The sequence below is a fragment of the Dendrobium catenatum genome, unplaced genomic scaffold (genome assembly GCF_001605985.2).
Source record: "Dendrobium catenatum unplaced genomic scaffold, ASM160598v2 fragScaff_scaffold_847, whole genome shotgun sequence".
Lineage (NCBI taxonomy): Eukaryota > Viridiplantae > Streptophyta > Magnoliopsida > Asparagales > Orchidaceae > Dendrobium > Dendrobium catenatum.
In genome coordinates, this window is record NW_021319309.1 from 3679977 (window position 1) to 3693759 (window position 13783).

Genomic DNA, 13783 nt, shown 5'->3' on the forward strand with positions numbered 1-13783 from the left:
ATGGTGCCTATGGATAGTCCAAGATCAAAGATTTGTTGATTATGCCATAGGACTTTTGCAACACAACTCCCTACAGCTTTATATTTTTCTTCAACGGTAAATAGGGCTATAGTTTCTTATGTTTTACTGGGCCAAGGGACTAAAAATTATCTTATGAATTATCATTTTAAGAGGTACTTTTCCTGTCAAACCTACAACCTGCAAAGTCTGAATAAGAATATCTTATAATCTCAAATGAATTACTATATCTAGGATACCACATTCTTAAGTATAGGGTTCCAAGAAGATATCAAAGAATTCTTTTAACAACACTCACTTGGGATTCTTTGGGAACAACCTAAAATCTAGCACAGAGATAAACATTAAACATTATATCATGTCTACATGTAGTCAAGTAAAGGAGTGATTAAATTATCCCTCTATACTTCTTCTAATCAAGTGATTTTCCATTTGGGACCTTGATTAACTAAATAGTAGATTTTATGGGAGTGTTTATTGCCTTAACCTTATACATTTCATATTTCTTAAGGATTTCCTTATTGTATTTTGATTGACCAAGGAAAGTTCCATCATCCTTCTGCTTTACACTAAATCCAAGTAAATAGTTTAGCTCTCCCATCATGCTCATCTCAAACTCCTCACTCATAGTATATCATCAATATAGATTTTCTATATAAATAGGCCTTCTCCTCCTTTAGGAATGGGGTTTTGAATGCACTACCCTTAACAAAGGCTCTATCTAGATGGAATGTGCTCAGCATTTCATACTAGGCTCTATGCTTTTGCTTTAACCCATATAAAGCCTTCTTTAGTTTGAATACATGATTAGGGAATTTAGAATTCTCAAAACTTTAGGATTGCTCAACATATGCATTCTCTTTAATTACCTCATTTATAAAAGCCTTTTTAACATCCATTTAATATAGCTTAAATCCTTTAAAGCAAGTAAAGGCCAAGAGCACTCTGCTGGCTTCTAGTCTAGCTACTAGGCAAAAGTCTCTTCAAAGTTAATCCCTTCAATATGATTGTTCCCCTTAGCTACTAATATAGTCTTATTTTTCACTACTATACCATAGTCATTCATTTTGTTCTTAAAAACCCATTTGGTTCCTACAACACTTTGGTCTCAGGTCTACTCACCAACTCCCAAACATTTTTCCTAATAATTTGATTTAATTCTTCTTGAATTGCTTGGATCCAAAATTCATTAGCTAGGGATTGATCAATGTTGGTAGTTTTTATCATGGAGATAAATATAGAATGACTAACCACCTTCCTAAATCTATGCTTGGTTCAAAAAATATTCAGATTGGTCTCCTAAGATCAGTTCTTTAAGATGACTAGATGAGTACCTCCATTCTCTAGGCAAGGGGACCTAAGGTTCTATCATATCTCATAGGTTAATGGCTTCTACCCCTTAAATTATCTCTACTTCTTCTTTTGGTTTAGATTCATAGTTCCTATCTAATTGATCAAACACAACATGGGTAAACCCTTATACTACTAAGGTCCTCTTATTGAAGATTCTATAAACATTACCTATAAATCAATAACCTAAGTAGACTCCTTCATCAGACTTGGTCTCAAATTTTCTTAAGGGTGATTTATAATTGATCAAGCCAAAACATCTACACCCAAAGGCATTTAAGTGAGAAAGATTGGGTGTCCTACCCTTAAGGAGTTCACAAGATGTCTTATTTAACTTAGAATTAATATTCACCCTATTCAAAATATAACAAGCAGTATTTAATACTTATGCCCAAAAGATGAAAGTTTGAATAGATTGTTAGACCTAATACAACTTTCCCAAGGCTAACAAAAGGGGGGTGAATTGATAATTTAAAAATTATCTTAAATTTTTGAAAATTAATTCAAAATTTTGTTTAGCACAATAACTAACTTTTCACAAAAATAATTTCAGCCACAATAAACTTAAAAGCAGAAAAAAAAATGCAGTAAAAAAGTAAAGACAAAATAACACCAAATTTTATAATGGTTTAGTCCAGCTAGACCTATTTTGACTCCCAAAAGACTCCTTCTTCAAGTATTATATTATATCAAAATGACTCTACTTTTACTCCCACAACAAGGTAGAGAAGCCCTTATAACAAATTCTCTTCAAATAACCCCTATGCCGTAGAGTACCAATGCCCTTTTTCATTCTCCTAGTGATGGTAGAGTACCTACGACCTTTCTCACCCTCCTAGTGATGGTAGGGTACCGACATCCTTTCTCACCCTCTTGGTGATGGTAGAGTACCGACATCCTTTCTCACCCTCCTGGTGAAGGAAAAGTACCAGCTTCCTTTCTCACCATCTTTATAATGGCAGTGTATCAACATCCTTTCTCACCCTCCTAATGATGGTAAAGTAACAACATCCCTTTTCACCCTCCTGGTGATGGCAGAGTACCATGATCTTCTTTAAAAGTCTTCTTTCAAAAGCCTTCAAGGAAGTAGGGAGAAACTTGAAGAACAAATAACAGATCCATACCTTTGAGTAATCTTGTGAATCCCCTCAAAAATTTCTCTCAAAAATTTCTCTCAATCTTCACTCCTAAAACTCTCCCAAACACTCTCCTTTCCACTATTTGAAATAAATTCACAGCAATACCTTTAGAAGAGTAGTGGAGATAATTTTTAGGACCTTTAAATATGAAAGACAAGAAAACCATCCATAAAACTAAAAATTTCAAGTTGAACAATACAATCGTCGATTGTACATACAAACAATTCAAATTTCTATGTATGATCCTTTACAAACCAAATTTTGTACTCTATCCATCATCTGTATAAATTGACATTATATTATATGAACAATTCAAAACTAAATAGTTTTGTCCTGACAATTACGTGCAAAACCATTTTATACACTGGTCATCATCTGTGCGAACCTACATTATACAGTACAAATAGTTTAAACAAATCATGCTTCATTTGATATGAATATGGATGATCCCATTTTGTACTTTGAATTTCATTTATACGAACCTAAAATCATATAGTACAATCAATTCAAAATCTAAAGAGATCAGTTGGTAAAAATATGACAAATCCTATTTCATACACTGGATGTCATCTATAACAATCCAATTTCATACATTACTAATAATTCAAAAAATTTATGTGTTCGTATGGGACTAACTGGTATGCACCCATTTCATACTATGGATGTCATCTGTACAAATCAAACTTTGTATATTATGAACTATTCAAATAAAATTTCTCAAGGCATGACTTGATTAACTCCATTCTAGAAGAACTACCATGGAAAATCATCAAGTATAACTTGAAAATCGTATAGTACTGTTATTTTTTTAAAAATTAAGTTTTCACTCACTCTCCTAGTGTGTGTGAGTTCAGGATTATCCAATTATAATCATACTCTCCCAGACTCAAGGAAAATAGAAAAAAATATAAACTTCAATATAAGAAATCCTAATCTAATCTATCATGAAGTCTTCGATAATCTGGAGTATGATTTCCTTGAAACATTAATACACATAAATAACATAAAAATATATCCAATGTATGTTAGGATAAATAGTAATCATAACAATATTATTTTGGTATCATAAAAAATCACATGATATAAAAATTTAGTCTTGAAATCTAAGTTTCAACAATCTCCCACTTTTTGATGATGACAAAATAATTATTATTTGAGTTAACACTTAAGATAATTTTTCTCCTAATCCCCCCTCAATGAATGATCAATTTAAAAATAAGAGATTCTAATGAAAATCAAAACCACAATAATAATTTAAAAAAAAAAAAACAAAAACAAAAACAAAAATACATAACAAACATATACATAATAACACAATACACACATAACAATAACTAACAGTCACACAATAACACAATACACACATAACAATAACTAATGATGGTATCAACATCAAACAATACATCAAAAAATAACTAATGACTCCCCCTTTTGATAGTAATAAAAAGAGAAGAACCTCTTAAATGGATACATTTTTATGGATAAATAAAAATAGTTGATGAAGAAGAAATTTTTCAATCAATTGTAAATACAACATTAATGTCCTAATGCTAAAAAAAATATCAAATTTTAAATCAAAGAACTATTAAGATAAGAAAAGTCAACTGGATTCACATTTTGTTCTAGATATAATAAAAAAATTTATTTCAAAAATGACAAAGTAAAGATTAATTAGTTTCTAATTCAATAGTGAAGATTATTGTTGATTATATGGATTTGAATAAGAGATAGAAAGATAAAGGAAAGAATAATATGAATTTTTTCATTTGGCGACATTATGCATCTTTTCAATTTTTTTGACACACTTTATCCATCTTCTCAGTTTGGGATAATTTTGTGCATCTTTTCACTTTGGCAAATATTACACATCTTTTTAAACTTATGGCACATTTTATGCATCTGTTCAAGTTTGGCATGCTTTGTACAACTTTTTATATTTTTGGTCTTTCCAATATAAATAAATCTTAAAACAAATTCTAATATTTAATAAAAATAAATATATTTAAAAATAAATAAAATAAAATTAAGATAATTATTTTGCAACAATTATAGCTAAGTAATATTTGCCTACAAGAACATGAAATTGATTTTTTAATCTATATCCAATCATAATTTAATTTAAATTTTTTAGAGAATAAATTTTGCAAAGAAATTAATTTGTAGAATAAAGTAATTTAAAATTTCATTCTAGATATCGACTACAAATAATTTATCTCTAAAAACTTAACTAATTCAAGAAGAGAAATTTCAATAAAAGTCAAAATATCATTTCATTTAACACTTATAACACATACCACCAGTACTTCATACAAAAAAAAAGAACCACAACATGAAGAAACCACCACATGAAATCACAAGAAACATCTAAATAATAAGTACAAAATCTCAACACAAGTATAACATAGAAGTAATAACTAAAATCCTGAGGGGGCTTGGTTTGGAGGTGGTTGAGGGGTTAAAATCATAAAGTAGTTGTTTATCATAGCTACTAACATGTTGATAGAATTGAATTGTCCTCTAATCCACCCCATCTCTCAATTGTATCTTGCATCCTACTGATTTAGATGATTCTCAATTGATCAAAATGTTTATCAAAATGAGATTCCATTATTAAAAATATTGGACCATTTCTTGATAGAAATTTTGATCGGTATAGGTGCTAGAGCATGAGCAACTCCTTCTCCCTCAGATTATTCTCCCTCAAATCCTTGATCCCGATTAAAAAGTGCATGAAAAGAACTATCAGTAAAGTAAAGAAGCAGATGAGTGGGAGAGTCAGGATGGATCAGGTCGTACTTCTTTTCTAAAATATAGGTAACTAAGCATCCTAAGGCATCTTTTTTCTTCCTCATAATGTGAGGAAGTCCAATATCATAAATCTTATAGATATAGTCCATAATTAGTTGGGCTTCATTATTAGGAAAGTTGTTCATGATAAGATATGTGACAGTAGATAAAAGAGGAGTCAGAATGATATGATCACCAGCTCTAAGTATTATTGAAGTTCTAAAGACATGCTAGATGATTCTGGCATTAGGCTTCCTCATTATCCTTAAAAACAAAAAAAGCACAGCAGTAGAAAGGGCTATTGAATTCTTTTTTTTTTTCTAGACCAAGAAACTAAATAGTTTCTTATGAATTAACAAGTTCTAGAAGTACTTTTCTGATCAACCCTATATCCTACAAAATTTGAATCAAAATACCCAATGATTTCAAAAGAAGAGCAATTCTTAGGATACCAAATCTCTAAGTTTTGAGTTCCTAAGAGATATCTCAAATTTCTCTTAACAACAATTAGACGTGATTCCTTTGGATCAGATTAAAATTTAGTATATAAACAATCACTAAACATGACATAGGGTCTGCTAGTTGTCAAGTAAAGTAATGATCTAATTATTCCTTTAAATTTTTTTATCAATATATTTTTCCTTAGATTCCTTATCTAACTATATTGAGGAACTCATTGGTGTACTTACTTGTTTAGTACTATCCATTTCATATTTTTTCAGGATGTCCTTAATATACTTTGACTAGTTAAGAAATATTCCTTTCTCATTTTGCTTTATGCCAAAACCAAGAAAATAATTCAAATATCTCATCAAACTCATTTCAAATCCACTACTCATTATCTATGAAAAATTATCACAAATATTTTTATTAGTAGATCCAAATAAGATATCATTAATATATATTTGAACAATTAGTATGTCATCTCCTGCTCTTTTTAAGAAGAGAGTGATGTCCACACTTTCTTTAACTAATGATCCTTCTAATACGAAAGTACTTAACTTTTCATATTAAGCCCTAGGTGTCTATTTTAGTTCATACAATACTTTTTTCAATTTAAATACATGATTAAGGAATTTTAAATTTTCAAAACCTGAAGATTGCTCAACATAAACATCATCTTATATCATTATATTAAGAAAGACACTGTTAACATCCATTTGAAATAATTTAAAACCTTTAAAATAAGCAAAGGCTAATAACACCCATATTACTTCAAATCTAGCCACAAGGGAAAAGTTTCTTCAAAACACATTCCTTCTATTTGATTATACCCCTTGGCCACTAATCTTGCATTATTTATATTCACAACACCTTAATCATTTATTTTATTTTTAAATACACACTTAGTTCCAGAAATAATTTGATCCTTAGGCCTTTTAATCAAATCCCAAACATCATTTTTAACAAATTCATTCAATTCTTCTTGCATGGACAAAATCCAAAATTTTTCATAAAGTGCTTGATTTATATTAGTTAGCTTAACCATTGATACAAAGGTAGAATGGTTCACTACTTTGCTAAGACTATGCCTAGTTCTAACACCCTCACTTAATTCACCTAAAATTAATTCTTTAGGGTGACTCTTAGAAAATTTCCATTCTATAGGCAAAGTATTTTCTTCAGAAAGTTCTTGATTTATATTAGTGAGCTTAACCATTGATACAAAGGTAGAATGGTTCACTACTTTGCTAAGACTATGCCTAGTTCTAACACCCTCACTTAATTCACCTAAAATTAATTCTTTAGGGTGACTCTTAGAAAACTTCCATTCTATAGGAAAAGTATTTTCTGTTCCAACATTCTCTTCCAAATTTAGCTTTTCAATTCCTTGGGATATATATTTAATATGTTCTTCCTCCAATATTTGCTCTTCTGAAATACTAGATTCATCAAAAACTATATGTGTGGTTTCCTCAACTACCAAAATTTTCTTGTTAAAAACCCTATAGGAATTGCCAACACTAGAATTATCCTAAAAAACTTTCTTCACCGAATTTATGATCAAATTTTTCTAAAAGAGTTTTACCATTATTATAAATGAATGTCTTACATACAAAAACATGCAAATGTGAACTATTATATGTTCTCCCCTTATGAAGTTCATAAGGTGTCTTGTTAAACTTGGATCTAATGTTCATCCTATTTAGAACATAACAAGCTGTACTAACCACTTCAGCCCAAAAATATTTTAGAAGGGAATATTCTTCCAACATGACTTAGTAGCTTCTATTAAAGTTCTATTTTTTTCTTTTAACAACCACATTCTACTGAGGGGTCTTAGGTGTTGAAAGGTTGTGATTAATTCTTTGCTCTCTATAAAAATCTTTAAATTTTTTATTTTTAAACTCTCCTCCATGATCACTTTGAATTGATAAAATTTCACACCCTAATTTCCTCTGAATCCAAGTAGAAAAATTTTTAAATTCATCTAATAATTCACTCTTATGAAATAAGAATTTGAACATAGTGAATCTTGTAAAATCATCTATGATTATATGCATAAAAACTTTACCTCATAGACTTACAAAGCTAACCAATCCAAAAATATCTATGTGAATAATTTCTAGTGGTTTGCTAGTTTTAAGATCTTTAATTGAATAAAAGGAGGACTTCACCTATTTTTCTAAGTGACATACATCACATAGGTGATCCTTAGTGAAGTCTAGTTTGGGTATTCCTCTAATCAACTTTTTTTGGGTAATCTTTATAAGATTTTTCATACTAGTGTGATAAAGACTTCTATGCCATAACCATGATTCATTAGTTATTATTTTGAGATAAAAAGCATTAGAAGATTTAACAAAGTTTAAATCAAGCATGTATACATTATTTACTCTATTTCCATGCAATACATCAACTCCATTTTAGCTTATAATGCATCTTGTAGGAAAAAATTAACACTATAACCCTTATCTTAAAGCTGAATAATACTCAACAAATTATGCTTTAAGCCTTCAAATAATAGCACATTCTCAATAAAGAAATTATTCTTATTTCTAATCATAAACGTACCTACAACTTTCCTTATTATATTATCTCCCAGTATCACTTTACCTCCATTATTGTCTTCCAGTGATATGAATTGAGTTGTATATCTAGTCATATACTTTGTACATCCATTTTCCAGGTACCAAATGCTCTCATGAGGACTTGTATAAGAGAGTCTCTACAAAATTATCAAATGTTAGACTTGAGAACCCAAATAAATTTGGGTTCACCTCTTAGAAATGATAATCTGGATGCATACTTGATATGTTGTGATTTATACATCTTAGGTCTTCATACTAAATGTGTTAGACAATAAATTGTAAAGTATGAAAGATATGACCAATCATTCCATATGATAAACATTTAACACTAAGAAAAAGGATTTACCAATCTATGTAAGTTATACTATATTTTCCTAGGTTTTCAAATTTTATACTTCTGATCAGGATTAGAAAATTATTCAAGTATTGGGGGTGTCCAGTTTTCCTCAAGAGGTTTTAATTTATCTTTAATATATGAGTTTGCACTTTCTAAAATAGCATTATCAACCCTTAACTCATGTTATCTTTGATTTATTTCATTTATATACACCTTACATTCATTTTCAAGACCAGCATAAAAAGTTTTCAATAATTCATGTTTCTTATTCAAATCATCAAATTCATCAAATAATTTTACATAGTTTCTATCAATAGATGTGTGATCATTCTTAAGGATTGCATGCTCTTTTTGTAAATTTGAATACTCTATGTTTAATTTGGCATACAATTTTTTGAGTTTCCTATATGCAGTATGAATTTTCACATAAACTTGAAATAACTCATCATAGGATAAATCACATGCCTCCTCTTGATCTGACGGATCAAGTTTGTCAGCCATTAAACACAAGTTTGCGACTTCCTCCTCTACTTCTATTTCTGAGGAATTTTATGCTGAATCTACCCAGAATGTTCTTCACAGTCTTTTCTTACCCTTCCTAATATTCATTTTCTCCTCAACTTTCTCATTACTAAGAATTAGCTTTGAGATTTAGGCAACAAGATTTAATATGTCCAGGCTTCCTACATTCATAAAAGTTATATTATTAGAAGCTTTTGCATTTTTGTAGAACTTATCCTTATTCGACTGCTGACATCTCTGTTGCTTTCTTCTTAGGAAACTTTTGAATTGCCTCACCATGAGTGTAATATCTTCTTCATCCTCAGGTTGTGACGAATCATCCACTTTCAACATAATGTTTTTTCTCCTTCTACTTATCACCTACATCAATCTATATTTGAGTCTCTCCTTGCTCGTAAGTAATCAGTGATCCAAGCAGCTTGTCAATAGAATAAATAGTTAGGTCTTTTGATTACGTTATGACAGTTATTTTTGCATCATAAATAGTAGGTAAACAACATAAATTTTATTAACTTTTTAAAATTTGTTAGTTTCCTACCTACAGAATGCAATAAAGTGACTATATGTATAAAATGAGTATACATGTCAGTGACTAATTCATTCAGTTTCATGCAAAAAAGTTCAATAAGAGAGTCTCTACAAAATTATCAAATGTTAGACTTGAAAACCCAAATGAATTTGGGTTCACCTCTTAGAAATGATAATCTGGATGCATACTTGATATGTTGTGATTTATACATCTTAGGTATTCATACTAAATGTGTTAGACAATAAATTGTATAAGTATGAAAGATATGACCAATCATTCCATATGATAAACATTTAACACTAAGAAAAAAGATTTACCAATCTATGTAAGTTATACTATATTTTCCTAGGTTTTCAAATTTTATACTTCTGATCAGGATTAGAAAATTATTCAAGTATTGGGGGTGTCCAGTTTTCCTCAAGAGGTTTTAATTTATCTTTAATATATGAGTTTGCACTTTCTAAAATAGCATTATCAACCCTTAACTCATGTTATATTTGATTTATTTCATTTATATACACCTTACATTCATTTTCAAGACCAGTATAAAAAGTTTTCAATAATTCATGTTTCTTATTCAAATCATCAAATTCATCCAATAATTTTACATAGTTTCTATCAATAGATGTGTGATCATTCTTAAGGATTGCATGCTATTTTTGTAAATTTGAATACTCTATGTTTAATTTGGCATACAATTTTTTGAGTTTCCTAAATGAAGTATGAATTTTCACATAAACTTCAAATAACTCATCATAGGATAAATCGCATACCTCCTCTTGATCTGACGGATCAAGTTTGTCAGCCATTAAACACAAGTTTGCGACTTCCTCCTCTACTTCTATTTCTGAGGAATTTGATGCTGAATCTACCCAGAATGTTCTTCACAGTCTTTTCTTACCCTTCCTAATATTCATTTTCTCCTCAACTTTCTCATTACTAAGAATTAGCTTTTAGATTTGGGCAATAAGATTTAATATGTCCAGACTTCCTACATTCATAAAAGTTATATTATTAGAAGCTTTTGCATTTTTGTAGAACTTATCCTTATTCGACTGCTGACATCTCAGTTGCTTTTTCTTAGGAAACTTTTGAATTGCCTCACCATGAGTGCAATATCTTCTTCATCCTCAGGTTGTGACAAATCATCCACTTTCAACATAATGTTTTTACTCCTTCTACTTGTCACCTACATCAATCTATATTTGAGTCTCTCCTTGCTCGTAAGTAATCAGTGATCCAAGCAGCTTGTCAATAGAATAAAAAGTTAGGTCTTTTGATTACGTTATGACAGTTATTTTTGCATCATAAATAGTAGGTAAACAACATAAAATTTTATTAACTTTTTAAAATTTGTTAGTTTCCTACCTAAAGCATGCAATAAAGTGACTATATGTATAAAATGAGTATACATGTCAGTGACTAATTCATTCAGTTTCATGCAAAAAAGTTCAAAATTGTGAAATATAATATTTAATCTAGAATGTTTCACTTCATTAGTACCTTCATATATTATACGAAGTCTATCACAAATTTCTTTTCGAGTTTTACAGGTTGAAACACAGATATAGTCCTAAGTTTTAAGGCAAAGAAAAAACTATTTAAATATTTTACATTTAACTGATCTAGTAATTTTTCCTCTACTGTCCAATTAGTAAATGGTATTTTAGTCATAATGCTATCAACAAGTCTAATTGTTTTAGTGTAACCTTCCTCTATTAAAATTCATATGTGATAGTCAAGTGATTGAAGAAAAGTAGACATACAGGTTTTCCAAAAGTCGAAAGGAATGTTATCAAATGGCAATGGTCAATTGATCAAATATCCTTTAGTAGTAGTACAATTTTTAAAAGTAGCCATGGTCATTTTAAAAACTTGTCGAAACCTTAATTTTTGAAAATAAACTCTAATATCACTTAAAATTTTGATTTGGCTATTAGATCTAATACAACTATTTTAGGGCTAACCAAGAGGGGGGAGGTGAATTGGTAATTTAAAAATTCTATTGAATTTTAGAAAATCGATTCAATATTTTTTTAACACAATAACTAAATTTTCACAAAAAATACTTTTCAACAATAATAAACTTAAATGCATAAAAAAAAATGCAATAAAAAAGCAAATACAGATAAACCCCAAATTTTATAGTGATTTGATCAAACTAGACTTGCATCCACTCCCTGAAGACTTCTTCTACAGGTATTAAACTATATCAAAGTGACTCTCCTTTTACTCCCACAGCAAGGTGAAGAAGCCCTTACAACAGCCTCTCCTCCACCAACCCTGGTAAGGTAAAGTGCCGACATTCTTTCTCACCCTCCTAGTGATGGCAGAGTACTATCATCCTTTCTCATCCTCCTGGTGAACGTAGAGAACCAACATCTTTCCTGGTGATGGTAGAATACCAACATCCTATCTCACCCTTTTGGTGACTATAGAGTACAGACTTCCTTTCTCACCCTCCTAGTGACAACAGAGTACCAACATCATTTTTCACCCTCCTGGTGATGGTAGAGTACCGTGATCATCTTTTAAAGTCTTCTTTCAAAAGCCTTTAAGAAGGTAGAGAGAAACTTGAAGAATAAACAAGAGATCCTTACCTTTGAATAATCTTATAAATCCCCTCAACAAATTTCCCTCAAAAAGATCTCTCAATCTTCACTCCTAAAATATATCTCCATTAATCTTCTAGAGTTATTGCTACAAATTTCTTTCAAAGAGTAGAAAGGAGAGTGTTTGGGAGAGTTTTAGGAGTGAAGATTGAGAGATATTTTTGAGAGAAATTTGTGAGGGGATTTACAAGGTTACTCAAAGTTAATTATATCTTATTTGTTCTACAAGTTTCTCCCTACTTAAAGGCTTTTGAAAGAACTTTTTCAAAGAAGATCTCGGTACTTTGCCATCACTAGGAGGGTGAAAAAGGATATTAGTACTCTGCCATCACTAGGAGGGTGAGAAAGGATGTCAATACTCTACCGTCACTAGAAGGGTGAGAAAGGATGTTGGTACTCTGCCATTAATGGGAGGGTAAGAAAGGATGTTGGTACTCTGCCATCAATAGGAGAATGAGAAAGGATGTTAGTACTCTACCATCACCATGAGGGTGAGAAAGGATATTAGTACTCTACCGCATTAGAGTTGGTAGAAGAGAAGTTATTGTTAGGGCTTCTCCACTTTACTATGGGAGCAAAAGAAAAGTCACTTTGATATAGTGCATTACCTGAAGAAGGAGTCTTCAGGGAGTGGACGTAGGTCTAGTTGTACCAAACTAGTATAAAATTTTGTATTCCTCTATCTCTAATTTATTACTGCATTTTTATTTTTCTGTATTTAAGTTTATTATGGTTGAAAAATATTTTTTTGAAATTTATTTATTGGGCCAAATAAATCTTAAATCAATTTTTTTAAAATCCATGAGAATTTTTAAATTATCAATTCATCCCCCCTCTTGGTTAGCCTTAGGACAATTGTATTAGGTCTAACAACTTATTCTAACTTTCAAAAGTATTTAGGGAGAGAATATTTGGCTAATATAGCCATAGCAACTTCTATAAATATTCTATATTTTCTCTCAACTATTCCATTCTACTGAAAGGTCCTTGGGGTAGAAGAGCTATGTTCTATCCCTATCTCTTGAAAGAAAGATTCAAACCTATCATTTTCAAACTCCCCACCTTGATCATTATGAATGATTAAAATTTCACACCAAAATTTTCTTTGTATCTAGGTTGGAGAAGGTTCTAAATTCCATAAATGATTCACTTTTTTATGCTAGGAATCTAACCCAAGGTAATCTAAAAAAGTCATCGACTATTACAAATCCATATAGTTTCCCTCCTAGGTTGGCTGTACTAATGGGTGTCCATATAGAGAATTTATAGTGGCCTAGAGGTGTTGATGTCCTTAATTGAATGAAATGAAGATTTAATTTGTTTTCCAAGTTGGCATGCATCACATAGGTTTTCCTTAGTGAAGTCTTACTTAGGTATGCCTCTAACTATAACTTTTTGGACAATCTTCATAAGACTTTTCATGCTTGCATAATATATTCTCATATTTCATAACCAGA